The sequence below is a fragment of the Convolutriloba macropyga genome, chromosome 2, assembly GCF_964194025.1.
Source record: "Convolutriloba macropyga chromosome 2, txConMacr16.3, whole genome shotgun sequence".
NCBI classification, from domain to species: Eukaryota; Metazoa; Xenacoelomorpha; order Acoela; family Convolutidae; genus Convolutriloba; species Convolutriloba macropyga.
Window position 1 is genome coordinate 9,293,550 of NC_134469.1, and position 14,341 is coordinate 9,307,890.

The 14,341-nt window shown below is 34.9% G+C and overlaps 1 protein-coding gene across 1 annotated transcript in view; it reads left to right on the top strand.

The window, feature by feature from the left end:
- The window catches only part of LOC142356259 (serine/threonine-protein kinase MRCK alpha-like), a 521,049-nt gene that overhangs the window by 427,030 nt on the left and 79,678 nt on the right, over positions 1 to 14,341 (top strand). The window lies entirely within an intron of this gene.

The following is a 14,341-nucleotide window of genomic DNA, read 5'->3' on the forward strand; positions in this document are numbered from 1 at the left end:
CCTCTTATGGGGCAAATGTTGTAAATGCAGCACATTTCAAATGCTACATACAAATATTTGATATCGCGTTACACGGATTTGTGGTCCCATTGATTGGATAAAATGTTTTGTTCATTGTTCAATTTATGCTACCATGAACGCAGAAACAAAAACAAAATAATTTATTTGGAAATCAATTTTTTCCTTATAGTACACGATGCCGGGATTCAAACATGATATTCAAGATTAATGTACTAAAAATCATTTTGACAAGATGCTAAATGCCAACATACAAAGGGGGAGTTTGGCAGAAAAATAGCGAGAATATATAAAAACGTTATATTTTCGCTAATTATTGCGCCCTTACTTAGCAAAGAAAATTTGATCATTTTTCGTTCGATGGCCATCCTCAATCTTAGCAGCTACATAATTACAGCACCCAACACGTTAACGTAATCCTATTTCAAAGGAGCTTTTGTAAAGATGAGTTGTAATCAGACTTACCAGAAAATTCATTGTATGCAAGTTTTCACTTGAAAATCACATACAGTCATCCAATTGTTCTCTATTTTTTGAATATTGGATAGCTATTTTCCCAGGCCTAGGCCTCGTCTTCTGAAAAGACTTTCAAAGTCTAGTAGGGGGGGCAATATTGACTATAATTACACGGTCGAGCTTCCTAGTTAAAGTCGAGCTAATATCTTTTCATGGGCCGAGCTTAAATCTTTTCATAACGAGGAAAGTCCAGCTAAAGACTTTTCATGGGTCCACCATTAGTCATTTCATAACCAACAAAGTCGATTAAATGACTTTTCATGGGTCCACCATTAGTCTTTTCATAAGTCTGTTTTTTTCAAATTCCGAAATTTTTCATTTTTGTCTGCCTCTGTACTTACAGACGCAGAGCCGGAGCAAGACTAAATAGCTTTGCACCGGAGCAGTCCAACTTAAAAAGTAGTTTGAAAACTGCTAAAAGCCTTAAGATCTTTGTCAAATTTTAAGATAAAGTGTTAGGGCAACTCGAGTATATTACCACCTTACTTGATTCGATGAAATCAGCTAGCTTAAGTGTATTGGTCCTAGTCCCATTAGCCATGACAAATTTTTGGCGCTATTCACTTTGTTTTCCCCTCCAATATAATAAACTATCTTTTTTAATAAAAATAATGCAGGTTTTTGAGGGATTAGTGGTTCTTCTGAATCGTAAAAAAAGAAGGAGCATAAACGCTGACTATGTTATATGCAATATTGGACGGACAATTTCAATGGCAAAAAAGCAGACTTAAGAAAAGAACAATAATGCACCCATGAAAAAACTTTAACTCGACTTTGTTTGCAAACATCGTGTCGAGCTTAAGGCCAGCCGAAAAATTGGGTCGAGCTAAAGTCTTTTGTAAAAATTTGAGTCCAGCTAAAGTCTTTTTGCGATTTTGCGACAAATCTGAGTCGGGCTAAAGTCCAGATTGTCTTCAATTCCAGCTAAAATCTTTTCAAAGCTCATATGAGTCGAGTATGGTCTTTTCATAGTACATTTGGGTCGAGCATTGTCTTTTCATAAGTCTGTAACTAGACCTGGGTTATACTTCTGCTAAACATTTTAGTACATAAAACCTAGACCCCTTGAGACCTTGTAAGCCTGTCTGCTGATAGTGAGGTGGAACAACTGCTGGTCCATATCACAGGTAAGTGTAAACGATGACAAACTTCCAAGTTGTTCCCTGTCGATCCGTTAACAAATTTAAGTATCAATCCATAAAATGAGTATGCTGATTTAAGCCCGAGAAAGAGCCACGCAGTTTTGGTTTAGGGATATCAAGAGAACAAAATGCGAATCGGAAGGAAGATTTAAACTGGAAAGACTTTGTAACGAAGTGATGTAATTCCCGAAGCAAAAAATGAACGCAGTTACAACAATTGCAGGCTTCAACGACAACCGAAAAAATGGTGTCTCAATACTGTTGAGACTTCGAAAGGCTAATTAGCTTCGAACTGAACCCCAAAACTATCCTAATACTGAAAACTATTGGAACCTCAAATAAAAAAATTAAATTGCAATAAAAGCATATATATATATATATATATATATATATATATATATATATATGAATATATACATAATATAAAGGGAAACAACAAACAATTACGCTCAAACATCTGTCCAGTGCAAACAAAGATCATAGTTAAATACAGAACTATCCAAAAACTAGTGAGGTCACCATTAATACTCTCGTTTGAACTTAAAAAGAAGAAAACATTGGAAACCGTTCAGCCGTCTATCATTATAAATGACAGAATTTTTCGCTCTTTCGTTTTTTCGCAACGACCAAAATCTTGTGAGGCGGAGGAAGCAGCTTCGAAGAAGAGCAAAATTGATCTCTGTTTGAATAACCTAAATAACGTCAACTAACTTCAAATAACGCTTTGATAGAACATACGTTATCAATTTGCTCAATGTGCTACTTTTTTATTCAAAAAACCTTGCCGACTATGTCTGTCAACAATTTTATCACAAACAAGTTTACTAATTTTTTTTGACAAGATGCTAAAAGCCACCTTGCAAAAACGGGATTTTCGCAGAAAAAAACAGGAGAGATAAATGAAAACGTTATATTTGTGTTGATTATTGCGCACTAACTTAGTTTAAAAAATTTTCGGCATTATTCATTTGATTACCATCCTCAATCACAGCAATCATATAACTATAGCTCCCAATACTTTACCGTAATTATAGTTTAATTGAATTTTGGAATGATGAGTTGTAATCACACTTTACAAAACAATTAACGTGTGCTTGTGCAAGGCTTCATATGAAGATCACATACAGTCATCCAATTGTCGTCTATTTTTTGAATAATCGATAACATACTCAAAAATTGATCGATGAACCAACACCTCAAACGGCATAGAAAACATCAGACTTTCTGACTTTTTTGACATTGCTGCAACTCAAATACTGTCGGCATATTATATGCTGAATTTGTGAAAAAACTTCAGATGCAAGATAATGGCAAACAATCAACATCCGCCCAAATGTTATGGTAAAATTGTTGTGATAAACTTATAAAATAGCCTCTGCTGTTCAAAAGTTCATTAGCACAACATGGGTTATACTAAAAACAACTCTGCAACCGATTTGTGCAAGAAAGAGGAGGGCAGCAACCATCTTGTGGAATGTACTGGCCCAAGGTTTGATGAGAACTGCTGCATCATCTGGACAAACATTGGGTTGTGGACACTCATTTCCAAAAGTTTCTTCGCAGAGCCCTTCCTACGTGGTTTTTTTGTTTACCAGGAACTGTAAAAAAAGAGCGTTGCTATGCTGTGGAGGACCTGTTTTCAGTCAGGGAGGCTGACAGCATTGAGCTGTACGGGCGCAAAAGAAAATGTGCGTATCTTTGGCGTAGATGAGGTAAAGATATCTTTGCATAGGTGTTGAGTGTGGCTGCGAAGGCAGGTGTCATAATCACTTCAAAAGATATGAGTACATGTCATCACTTACCACGTGGAGGTAAAGACCCAACGCCCATAATTGCCAAGTTTGCAGACGTTATACTAAACATCAGTTGATGAAGAAAAAAGGGACTTTGAAAACCACTAACATATTTGTTAATGACTACCTGATCCCAATTCGTGCCAAGATAACTAAAAAAATTAGTGAGAAGGAAAATGTCGGTAAAGTTTTTACTGTTAATGCAAAAAAAATATTTTTCTTATGCGGGACAATGAAAAGATTGTATTCGAAAATCTCTTTAAGTTCCAAAAGTAGGATGATGAGCTATTCTCAGATGCATGCAAGAATGTAAAAAAGCTGCCTTTAAATCATTGGGATATCTGATGTACCAGTTTGCGAATTGATGTTTCTCTGGTCTGCTGAACTATTTTTGAACTGTTGTGGTGACGTCGAGCGAAATCCTGGGCCTGAAATCGAAAACGAAAATTTTTCAAATCTTCGCAAAAATATGAACAAAACTTACGCGTTGCTCATATTAGCTTTCAAAACGTAACAAAAAGCGTATTCAACTCAATCATTTCTTAATGACTTTGGATAAAATTCTGTTGCGGGTATATCAAAAAGTTGATTTACAGCAGATGATAAACGTGTTTTAACCTGTTTGATCAATCAAAATACGACTCGTTTTGGTTAAATGTCGGCGAAAACTTGCATGCAACTGCAGGTTTAAAATAATTTTGAGTGTAACTTACAACCCCTCAAGTAGAAGCAGAATTAGTTCCTAAAGCAATTATTGACTAACATTGACAATTTTTCTTGAGAGTTTATTCCTGTTGTTCCCTTGGCTGATTTTAACATAGATTACCTAAATGTTAGCCAGAAAAAAATAGGACGCCACAGTTCCGCACTACAGTTTTACAACATCTAGACCAAATTTAACTACGCGTTTCTATAAGCCGACAAACAGCAAGTAATTGAAACTGGTAAGCGTTTGCAGTAGGCGCTTATTGTCTTGTAGTATAAGCCCACAGCAAGTAATTGAAACTGGTAAGCGTTTGCAGTAGGCGCTTATTGTCTTGTAGTCACAAAAAGTCCGCACTTGCCAAATATTTTTTGTGGGAGATCTTCCGTCTTTTTCGTCCTCTAAAACATATTCTTATCATGTACTGTTGAAGTGGAACTCAAAACTATTTTACCTGCGAGATGCAAGTGTAAATTTACATGAAATCAAAGTCGATTGAAAAAGTGTTTGACAGACGAGTCAACAGCTTTTCCTATCCATAAAACTAGCACACGGCGTGAATTCCGCTTCAAACGAACTGGGACCAGTTAAAATTCAATAAAAACTATTTGTGTTTGTATATAAATCTTTTACACTTATTGCATGTTTAGGAACAGCTATTCTTTTACAACAATATAGTGTTCTCTCTCTCTCTAACACTCTCTCTCATCTTTCTCTCTCACTAACGTCTAAAGCCTATGCTATTACCACTTGTACCAATTTTATTGCCTATCGGTAACCAAATAATTTTCGGCAGCAGTTTTCCTTGCAAAAGCTAACGAGTTCTAGTTTTTCGCATTAGGAATTTTCACATTGTACTACTCGTGCAATCATGATTGAATAACCAAAGAGACTATTTTTTGCCATAAACTTAAGCATTTTTATTTTGTTGGCCCTAACCCTCAAAACTGGTTACTTGACGTGCTGATAGTGGCAAGAGATGAAACAACTGCTGGCTCTTATCACAGTAGTAAACGACCTCAAATTTCCAAGTTGTTTGTCTCATTCGATCCTTTAACAAAAATAATTATCAATCCATCAAATGCATAAGCTTTTTTTAAGACCAAGAGAAACCCACGCTGTCTTGTTTTAGGGACATCAGGAGCAAAATATAAAAATCCGAAGGGAGTTATAACCATGGATAACTGAATTTGAGGAGCAGAATTGGAAACCTTTGTAACGATGTGATGCAATACCGGAAGCAAAAAATGAATACTTTTTCAACAGTAGCAGGCTTCAACGACAATTAAAAAATAATGTCTCGTTGTTGTTGGGATCTCGAAAGGCTATTTGAGCTAATTCAGTTCAACTTGAATCCCAATTACATTCTAATTGGAAAAACTATTGGTACTTGAAAAAAATGTGAACTACAACATAAGCATATATACATTCATTATATCGAGAAAAACATAAAATAGTTACACCCAGGTATTTGACAAGTGCAAAGATAGAACATAAACATAACGAAACACAGAATTATCAAATAATGGTGGGGTCACCTTTAATACATGCGTTTAAGCTAAAAAAAAGAAAACATTAGAAATGGTTCAGCCGTCAATCATTGACAATGGCAGAAAAATTTTTCGCTGTTTCGTTTTTTCGCAACGACCAACATGTTTTGAAGCGAAGGAGGCCGCCTTGAAGAAGAGCGAAATTGATCTCTGTTGAATAATGTAAATAATGCCAACGTCAAATAACTTCAAATAAAGTTTTGACAGAACATACGTTACCACTTTGCTCAATTTGCTATTTTTTATACAAAAATGCTAGAACCTTGTCGACTAATTCTTTCAACAATTTTATCACAAGCAATTTTACTAATTTTTTTCTGACAAGATGCTAAAAACCAACTTGCAAAAAACGGATTTGGGCAGGAAAAAAAAAGAGGAGAGAAATACAAAAACGTTATATTTGTGTTGAATATTGCGCCCTAACTTAGTAAAAAAAATTAAACAACTTTCGTTTCATAGCCATTTTCAGTCAACCCATTTTCAAATAATTATAGCTCCCAACACATTACCGTAATTATAGTTTAAAAGATTTTTTGTAAAGATCAGTTGTAATCACTCTTAACAAAAGACAATTAACTTGTGCAAGGTTTCACATGAAGTTCACATACAGTCATCCAATTGTACTCCACTTTTTGAATATTGGATTGATATTTTATAATTCTGCTTAATATTTTAGAACAGAAACCCTAGACCCCTAAACCCTAGACGTTGTCAGATAGTGAGGTGGAACAAATGCTGGTTCATATCACAGGTAGTGCGAACGATGACAAACTTCCAAGTTGTTCCGTCTCACTCAATCCTTTAACAAATTTAGTTATCAATCCATCAAAAGAATATGCTGCTTTAAGCCCAAGAGAAACCCTCCCAGTTTTGTTTTGGGGACATCAAGAGAAAAATTTGTCTGAAGGGAGTTATAACCTGGAAACCTTTGTAACGTTGTGGTGTAAAATCGGACGCAAAAAATGAACGCAGTTTCAAAGATTGCAGGCTTCAATGAAAACCCAAAAAAGTGTTATCTCAATGCTGTTGAGACTTCGGAAGGCCACTTAAGCTGATTGGTTTCAAATTGAACCCAATACTATCCTAACTCTGAAAACTATTGTAACTTCAAATAAAAAACAACTAAATTGAGACAACAGCGTATATACATACAAAAAATCATGAGGAACAACAAATACTTACGCTCAAATATCTGGCCAGTGCAAAAAAGGACATAGTTAAATACAAAAAAATCGGAAAAATAGTGTTGGTCCTTGCGTTTAAGCTTAAGACCCAAAAAATACATTTGGAAACGTTCAGCCGTCCCTCCATAAAATGGCAGAAAAAACATTTCCTTGTTTCGTTTCCTCGCAACGACCGATATTTTTTGAGGTGGAGGAAGCAGCTTCCAAGAAGAGCGAAATTGATCTCTGTTTGTATAACTTAAATAACGTCAGCCTCAAATAACTTCAAATAAAGCTTTGAGAGAACATACTTTGCTCACATACTTTTTTCACAAACAATTTTTCTAAATTTTTTTGACAAGATAATAAAAATGAACTTGCAAAAAAAAAATTTTGGCAGAAAAAAACAGGAGAGATATATAAAAACGTAATATTTTTGTTGATTATGGGCCCCTATCTTAGAAAAAAAATTTATGCATATTTTGTTTGATGATCATCTCCAAACATAGCAATCATATAATTATAGCACCCAACACATTACCTTAATTATAGTTTAATAGAGTTTTTTTTAAAGATAATTTTTAATCAGACTTAATAAAAAAGTTTACGTATGCAAGGCTTCACATGAAGATCACATACAGACATCCAACTGTGGTTTAATTTTTGAAAATTGGGTTAACTTTTGAAAATTTGGTTCGTCTAGTATTTGAAAATCGGGAAAATTGCGTTGAATTGGGTTATTCTTTTGCTCAATTCTTTAGAACGGCCCCTCGAGACTTCTATCTACCACGCAGGTGCAAGCTCCATCATGCCAAGAAAATTTTTCGACTGGCACAATCTAGGTGCTAAGATGGCTCTGATGCAAGACTTTCATCGGGTTCTAACAATTAGAGTTCATTATGAAAAGTATTTGAATGAGCAAGAAAACACAGGGAACAAACTCGATCTAGACCATTACAGAGCTAGCATCATAGCTTCCTTTTCTTAATATTTTTACTGGCAGCCAAATATAGTTCCAAATGTTCTAGAGCTGTCAGATTTCAAAACCGAATACAGTCAATTTTGTTCAGGGTGTACCGGATACTCTCACAATTTTTGACAAAGAAAATTCAACGTTGCCTTGTTAGTTAAGGCGGTTCAAAATTATCCGGAAATTGCGTTTTTGATGTTCAGTTTTGTTTCTGTACTTCTTCGCTATAACACTACAAATACATAATTGTTCCATTACAACTACAATAATTGTTTGTAAAGCCAAATGTTACGCACTTAATTTTGAGGATGTTTATTCGGTGTTTTAGAAGGTAATCTCAGGTGTAATTAGATAAAAATATCATTCTTTTACAAAGACTTAAAATGCTTGTTTCACGGTTCAATATTAGCAGATATAATTTCAATGCAATTAGCTAGAAATAGCCTTTATTTGAGCTGTTCAGATGCGTGATAAACCCAGATGTTGCCTGTTGTTTTCATAGCTTTTCAATCCTATAGTTAATTTCGTCAGTGTCTCTTTTAACTTTGGGAATCTCAGAAACATTTTGCAGCTCAATCTTAAATTGTCTTATCGAAATTTATAAAGAATATTTAAAGAGAAGTTTTGCGAGTTTTACTGATTATTTGAGATGTAATCATCAACTGATTGTCAGGCTGGTTCTTCGCTGTTTTGTTCTTCTTGAGTTTGGTACAGCTTTATATCGAGTTGTATTGGTGATTCGCAAACATTTAGTGATCTTCAAGTTTTAGGCTTTCGTACGTTTCTTGATGTTAGCTGAGTGCTTATGCAATTTCCGTATCAGTACTTGCCTTATAGGTATAATTATTTCACGGGGTAAATAACTTCTCATATTTTTTATCAATTATACAAATTTATCTTCACTGAATTTAGGAGGCAAGATTTGAGGCTCTTAGGTACGTAATATGTTTATTAGTAATCTATCAAGCTGCGGTTCTTTTTAATAACACAAACAAATTAGATATTACAGTTTTTGATGGAAATAAGGACTAAGTATAGCCTTGAAACTATCTGAATGTGAACTAAATTACAGCGTTTTATATGAATATTTGAGGAAAATAATCACGTAACTACGAAGCAGAAATTAGGGGCGGGACACTACCTGACTTCAAGAAAGTTCTTCATGAAATTTTCAAAAGAACATATATAATCTACACTAACATAAGGTTAGAAACATGGTTTTGTTGGAGCCAACCAATTTAAGTTTTCTTAGAAAAGAGGTTTAGGCCAATGCATTAAGTTGAAGACAAATAAACAGTTTAAAAGTAATAAGTTTGAAGAGGAAACAAGTTAGAATAGAAATTAATGAAATCAAAATCACAACGAGAGAGCAGATAAAATTGAAATTGCCTATGGCATGTTAAAGACTTGAAGGCGGGCTAAATTTGGAGGGAAAAATAAGAAAAAATGTTAAAGATCGGGCTGAGAGAAGAGGTTTAACATAGCACTTGAATAATCAATTTTAATGGCATTAAATAAATGGCTCTAAACTGGGAGGAGGCATGTATAAATTAACTGGTTTATAGCACTGGTTAGATTGTTGCATTGAATTGTTTTTTTTATTTAGTGCACTGGTTAAGGAAACCCAATGAGGGAAAACGAGGCTTAAAAATAATACTTGTGTACTTTCGAGAACTCAAAGCGCGCTTTCCGCAAGGACTCTAGCTGCTTTATACTTTTCGTATTCTGTATCCAATCGCTCCATGTAAAATGAAATTGTTTTTGTGGCTGGACTAGTGAAGAGTTGAAGGAAATTAGTAAATTCTCTCCCTAAAAAGAAAAATTTTGTCCCTTGAAGACATGTCTTAATTTTTTGTTCTTGTCGTCAATTGCGTTGTTCTAGTGTTTGTTAATCGTATAGTTGCCATTGGGGCGAGTATAAACAACATTGTTGCATATTATCCGTGCAATAATTTTCCACATTTTAGCTCTCTATGAAGCATTTATGGGTTAGTTAATTGTATCTTTGCAAAGCTAATAATTCACATTGTTTTTGCTGGATTATATATGTTTCAGGTCAAACTAAGCTCAATTTAACGACACTTGGAGCTTAAATATCCTTCACTGTGGCGTGTGAAGTTTTTTTGGGGGAGAAAAAGAATTGTCCAACAAAACAAAATTAATCGCTTTTCGCACGTGCTTTTCATTTTGCTTTTTCATTGTCTTCTACTGGCTTCGGGAGTTTGTCTGCCTTTCGAGCATAAACTAAGCGAAACCCTGGTGCATTATGTGCAGGCCTGTTAACAGCAACACGTTAATTGTTTCTATTAAAAAGAATGACAGGTTTATTTCGTTTGCCTGCTTTAGCGTGTAGATTGATCAGTATTAACAGGTAATTTCAAGTAACAATTAGTTGAGTGTTTCTGGACTAATGTTACACTTTGTTTTGTGTGTTTAAAAAATTACAGTGATGTTGCTTCATGTGTGGAAATTAGTTTTGTTAATTTGTAAAGTTCAAATTTGAATGTTAATTTTATATCTAGTTTCTCTAGTTTCAAAATAAGTGTCAACTATATTGATTGCTGTTTTCAACTCTGACTTTTTGCTTAATTACTTGTACTTCAGAGCGTTTCGTGACTCGCTGATTTTTTTCCGCAAATTTACGATTGCACACTGTCAGTCAATTTTTAATCAGTGATCAGGTACTCAGATTAAACCCAATACTGTGAGACTGATGCAATATTTCTGTTTCGCCAATATCACAAGTTAATTATTGTCATTATCACAAGTTGTTGCGGTTCAATGTGCTCCATAATTGCAATTGTATTACCTATTTGCTTCCGCTGCACATAGGATGAGCTCATTCGTCAGTAGTGCTGTGGGAGAGGGCCCATGGAATTTAACTAGTTTTTTTTTCAATTGCCATTGTCACTCAGTGTAGTTTCATTTTCAGGTAGATGATCATTACTCTAGTTAGATTTCTGCAATTATACTTGTTATTTACGGATGTAACTGTTATATGAGATGTGTAGGAGCATGTGGTTTTAGTTTCAAGAAAGTTTGCTGTTATATCAGAACATGATTGAAGAATATTGAGAATTTTTATAAAAACCAGTTATCGTTTTTGTGCATTAATTCAAATGCAAAAAAATCAATTACTTGTTTATATCTGTTTGTAAAGATTCTAGACACTTGTACTGGTTACTGGTTACTGTTGAGATAGAAACTGTTTTGAGAGGTTTTTTGGTATTAAAATTTGTTTTTTTCCGATTTTTTGTTGATCTGCGACACTGAGGTAGGTTGAATAAACTTGTAATTTTTTTCTATTTTACTCAATTTCAATCAAGTTTTTAGGCTTCGAGCGGTAGATAATGGTGGGGAGGAACAATGCAATAAAAAAGGTTTAGTGAAGTTTTTGTTCGATTATCATTTGCATTTCTGGACACTGGAAAAATTCAGAAAGTTAGGGTGCTCGCCATCGCTGGAAATTTAAACTGCTCCAATTGGGCTCATAGTTTGTAGATCACTTGAATAGCTCAAAAAAATTCGTAGCGCAAACATTTGGCATAAAATAACCTTTTTTAACAGACGTGCGGCTAACTCTGTAATCTGAATATGGATTTTTTATCAAACGCCAATTTTAGAGGTGAATATGTCGTCAGTGTTCAAACTATAAAAAATTGGGATGGTGAAAATGGTACTGTCTAGGCCTGGTAGTAATGTGTTTTGCTGAACTATTTTGTTTAGAACTATGAATGGGGTCGAAATGTTGGTTTTTCTGTCGGAAATGCCAATTTATTGGTGTCATTTCCCCGCTAAATTAGCTTTTTGGAGGCTTCTGCTGGTCTTGTGAATCTCAGGTGGCCTAAACGAGTAGTTCTGGTCCAGTATTCGTGATTGCAGCCATCAAAATTAACATTTTCAAGTTTTTGGAGATAATTTTATGTTTTCATGTTTTACGTTTGATCGGCAAAATTTGCTCAAGTTTAGATTGTGGTTCGTCGTTTTTGACAAAAATGATATCGGAGTATCAGAGTTTGCAGATAGGTGACTTCTGCTAATAATTGTGACTCATATTAGTGACTAATATGCTGTTGACTGCTATTGGTGCAGTTTGGTGCATGAATTGACGTCAGGATTTTAAGTTTTTCAATTTGAATTTTTTTGCCCATTTTCAGCAATTATGTGCATAATTCGAATTTTCACTTTTATCATTTTTGAAACTCTGGTTAACTGAATGAGTTCAATAGGCCTGGACAACTAATAGAGAGGCTGCATATAGGATATGAGCTCATAAATCAGCTATTTTATACTATTTTTCTGGTCAAGATTTGACTCTAGTTTGTATCAAAACTGGACACTTAGTAGGGCTTCAGCATTCTGTTATTATTTCAACATTTTACTGAATAACTTTCAAAATCTATAATATGGGCATACAGAACTTGAGCATACGGATGTCTTAGGCTAATAATTTTAGGATTCGGATCTTTATAGTGGGTTCACTTTATAGTGAGTTCGCCGTCACTGCAGTTTTAATTTGCTCCAGTCCAGCTCAAAATAGCCAGTCGCTTCGTAGCGCTTGAAGCGCAGAAATTTAAGAAAATTCAACTGTTTTTTTCTTGTTATGACGGTTTTTGCTGCAGTGAACCTCGGCTCTTTGAAAGACTCTGATAAGGAATAGGTTAAGGTCAAACTCACTGTGTTGAAAACAGGCGTAGTGGATAAAATGGCTATGATTGTGCTGCACATATGTAAGACTATCCCAATCAATACAAATAAGGGTTATACTGGGGTTCCAAGATGAATTTTTTATCACTATTTACAAGAATTTCACGGAAACCATCTTGGTTTTCAACATTTTGACAGTGTATTTTTAAGTTATATATGCACTGCGAGACTGTGAGTGCATATTCAAAGAACAATACTTGTGAAAGAACTGATGGTATTGTTAAATGCTATCAGAAGTTTTCAATGTGATAACTGTTGCAATTTTGGAGCTTATTTGGACTTAAGTCAATATGGCTGGTAATTGGGGCAACTGGTTATAATGGTAGAACTAGGCTCGTTGGCGGTTAAACTAGACCATTATTGGGTATAGGTAGTGTCATTTTGCCGAGGAGGGATAAAAATTGACAGAGTTTTTCAAGCAAAGAAATGTGTTTGAGGCTCAGGTTTTGTTTTTTTTTATCGTTTATTGACATATGCTTGGAATAAATGGGTTCTGATGGTTGTTTGAGGTTGCATCATGTAAGAGGCAGGTGAGATTAGCTGTAGAAAGCATTTGGGGCAAACATTGAATTGTTTTTCGGGTATATATTTTGGGATATATTTTGTTGACGTTTTTGGGGAATTCGAGAGGGTTCAAAAGTGTTAAATTTCAGAGTTTTCACCGTCATCCAATTTTTAATTGAAAATCGCTTGAAATTTTGCGCATCAACTTGTCTGCATAAGAAACCCTGCAGCGCCAATACTTAGGTAGATCGGAGCTTTTTTGGCAGAGTTTCGACTGTTTTTGCTGTCTTTACTTAGGATTGTTGGGTAGAGTCAAGTTTGGGCTACGTTTTTGATACCTTGATCCAGCTGAAATTGGGGTTTAAGAGCTGGAATAGCTTCTACTGGACAAGGGATTTGAAGAACACTAAATTAATATAGGTTTGGAATAATGGGTCTTGAGATATTTCTAAAAAATAAACTTTTAAGACAATCTTTTTTTGGAGTTTTGACGATTTTCGGGCCTTAGGGCCATATTACTCACGCTTATTGGCTGTGGGTAGAGGTTCAAAGACTTGCTATATAATCTCAAAAACTTCACAAAAGTCCAAAATATCATAGCAACTGGCGAATTTTGGAAGGCTTAAGTATCTAATTCCTTCAAATATGACTAATTCTCTCAGATCATAGAGGCTTCTTAGCCCTGAATTGTATGTGGTCTTGTCCTAGAATCTGTTTTTGTATCTACGTTGAGCACATAGCGTTTGAAATGGTGTTCAAAACAAGTTAAAATGGGGCCAATTTTCAGAGGACAGTTGAAGGATTTCTAATTTTATATTTCAGGGTACCCACATTTAAATTGTCTGGCCAGGCCTTTAGCCATTGCAAGGTCCGCTGATACGCAGTGTGCATTAGAGTGTGGATATTATAAAAAATCTGAAGGGGAAATAAGACATAATGCAATTATTTCTTGGCTAAAGTGAATTAAATTTTGATGTGATGGTCCAGGATATCAATGTTTTGTTTGAGATCTAGTAATTGGTCTGTTTGCTGAATTCCTGGACTTTTTACCTGGTTGTTTCGCTATACTAGCTCTGACTTGAACTAAGTTGTGTATTTGATTATTCTGGTTTTGGTGATGCTTTTTATTGCCTCTCGTTTTTCTTCAATCTCCAGCATTTCGGGGTGTTGGGCTACCTGAGCGATTAATTTGGTCAATTAGGTAAACATTCGATTAATCTGCTTTGCGCAATGAGATTGTTCTTCCCAGATGAAATCCACGTACTAATTTTTGTC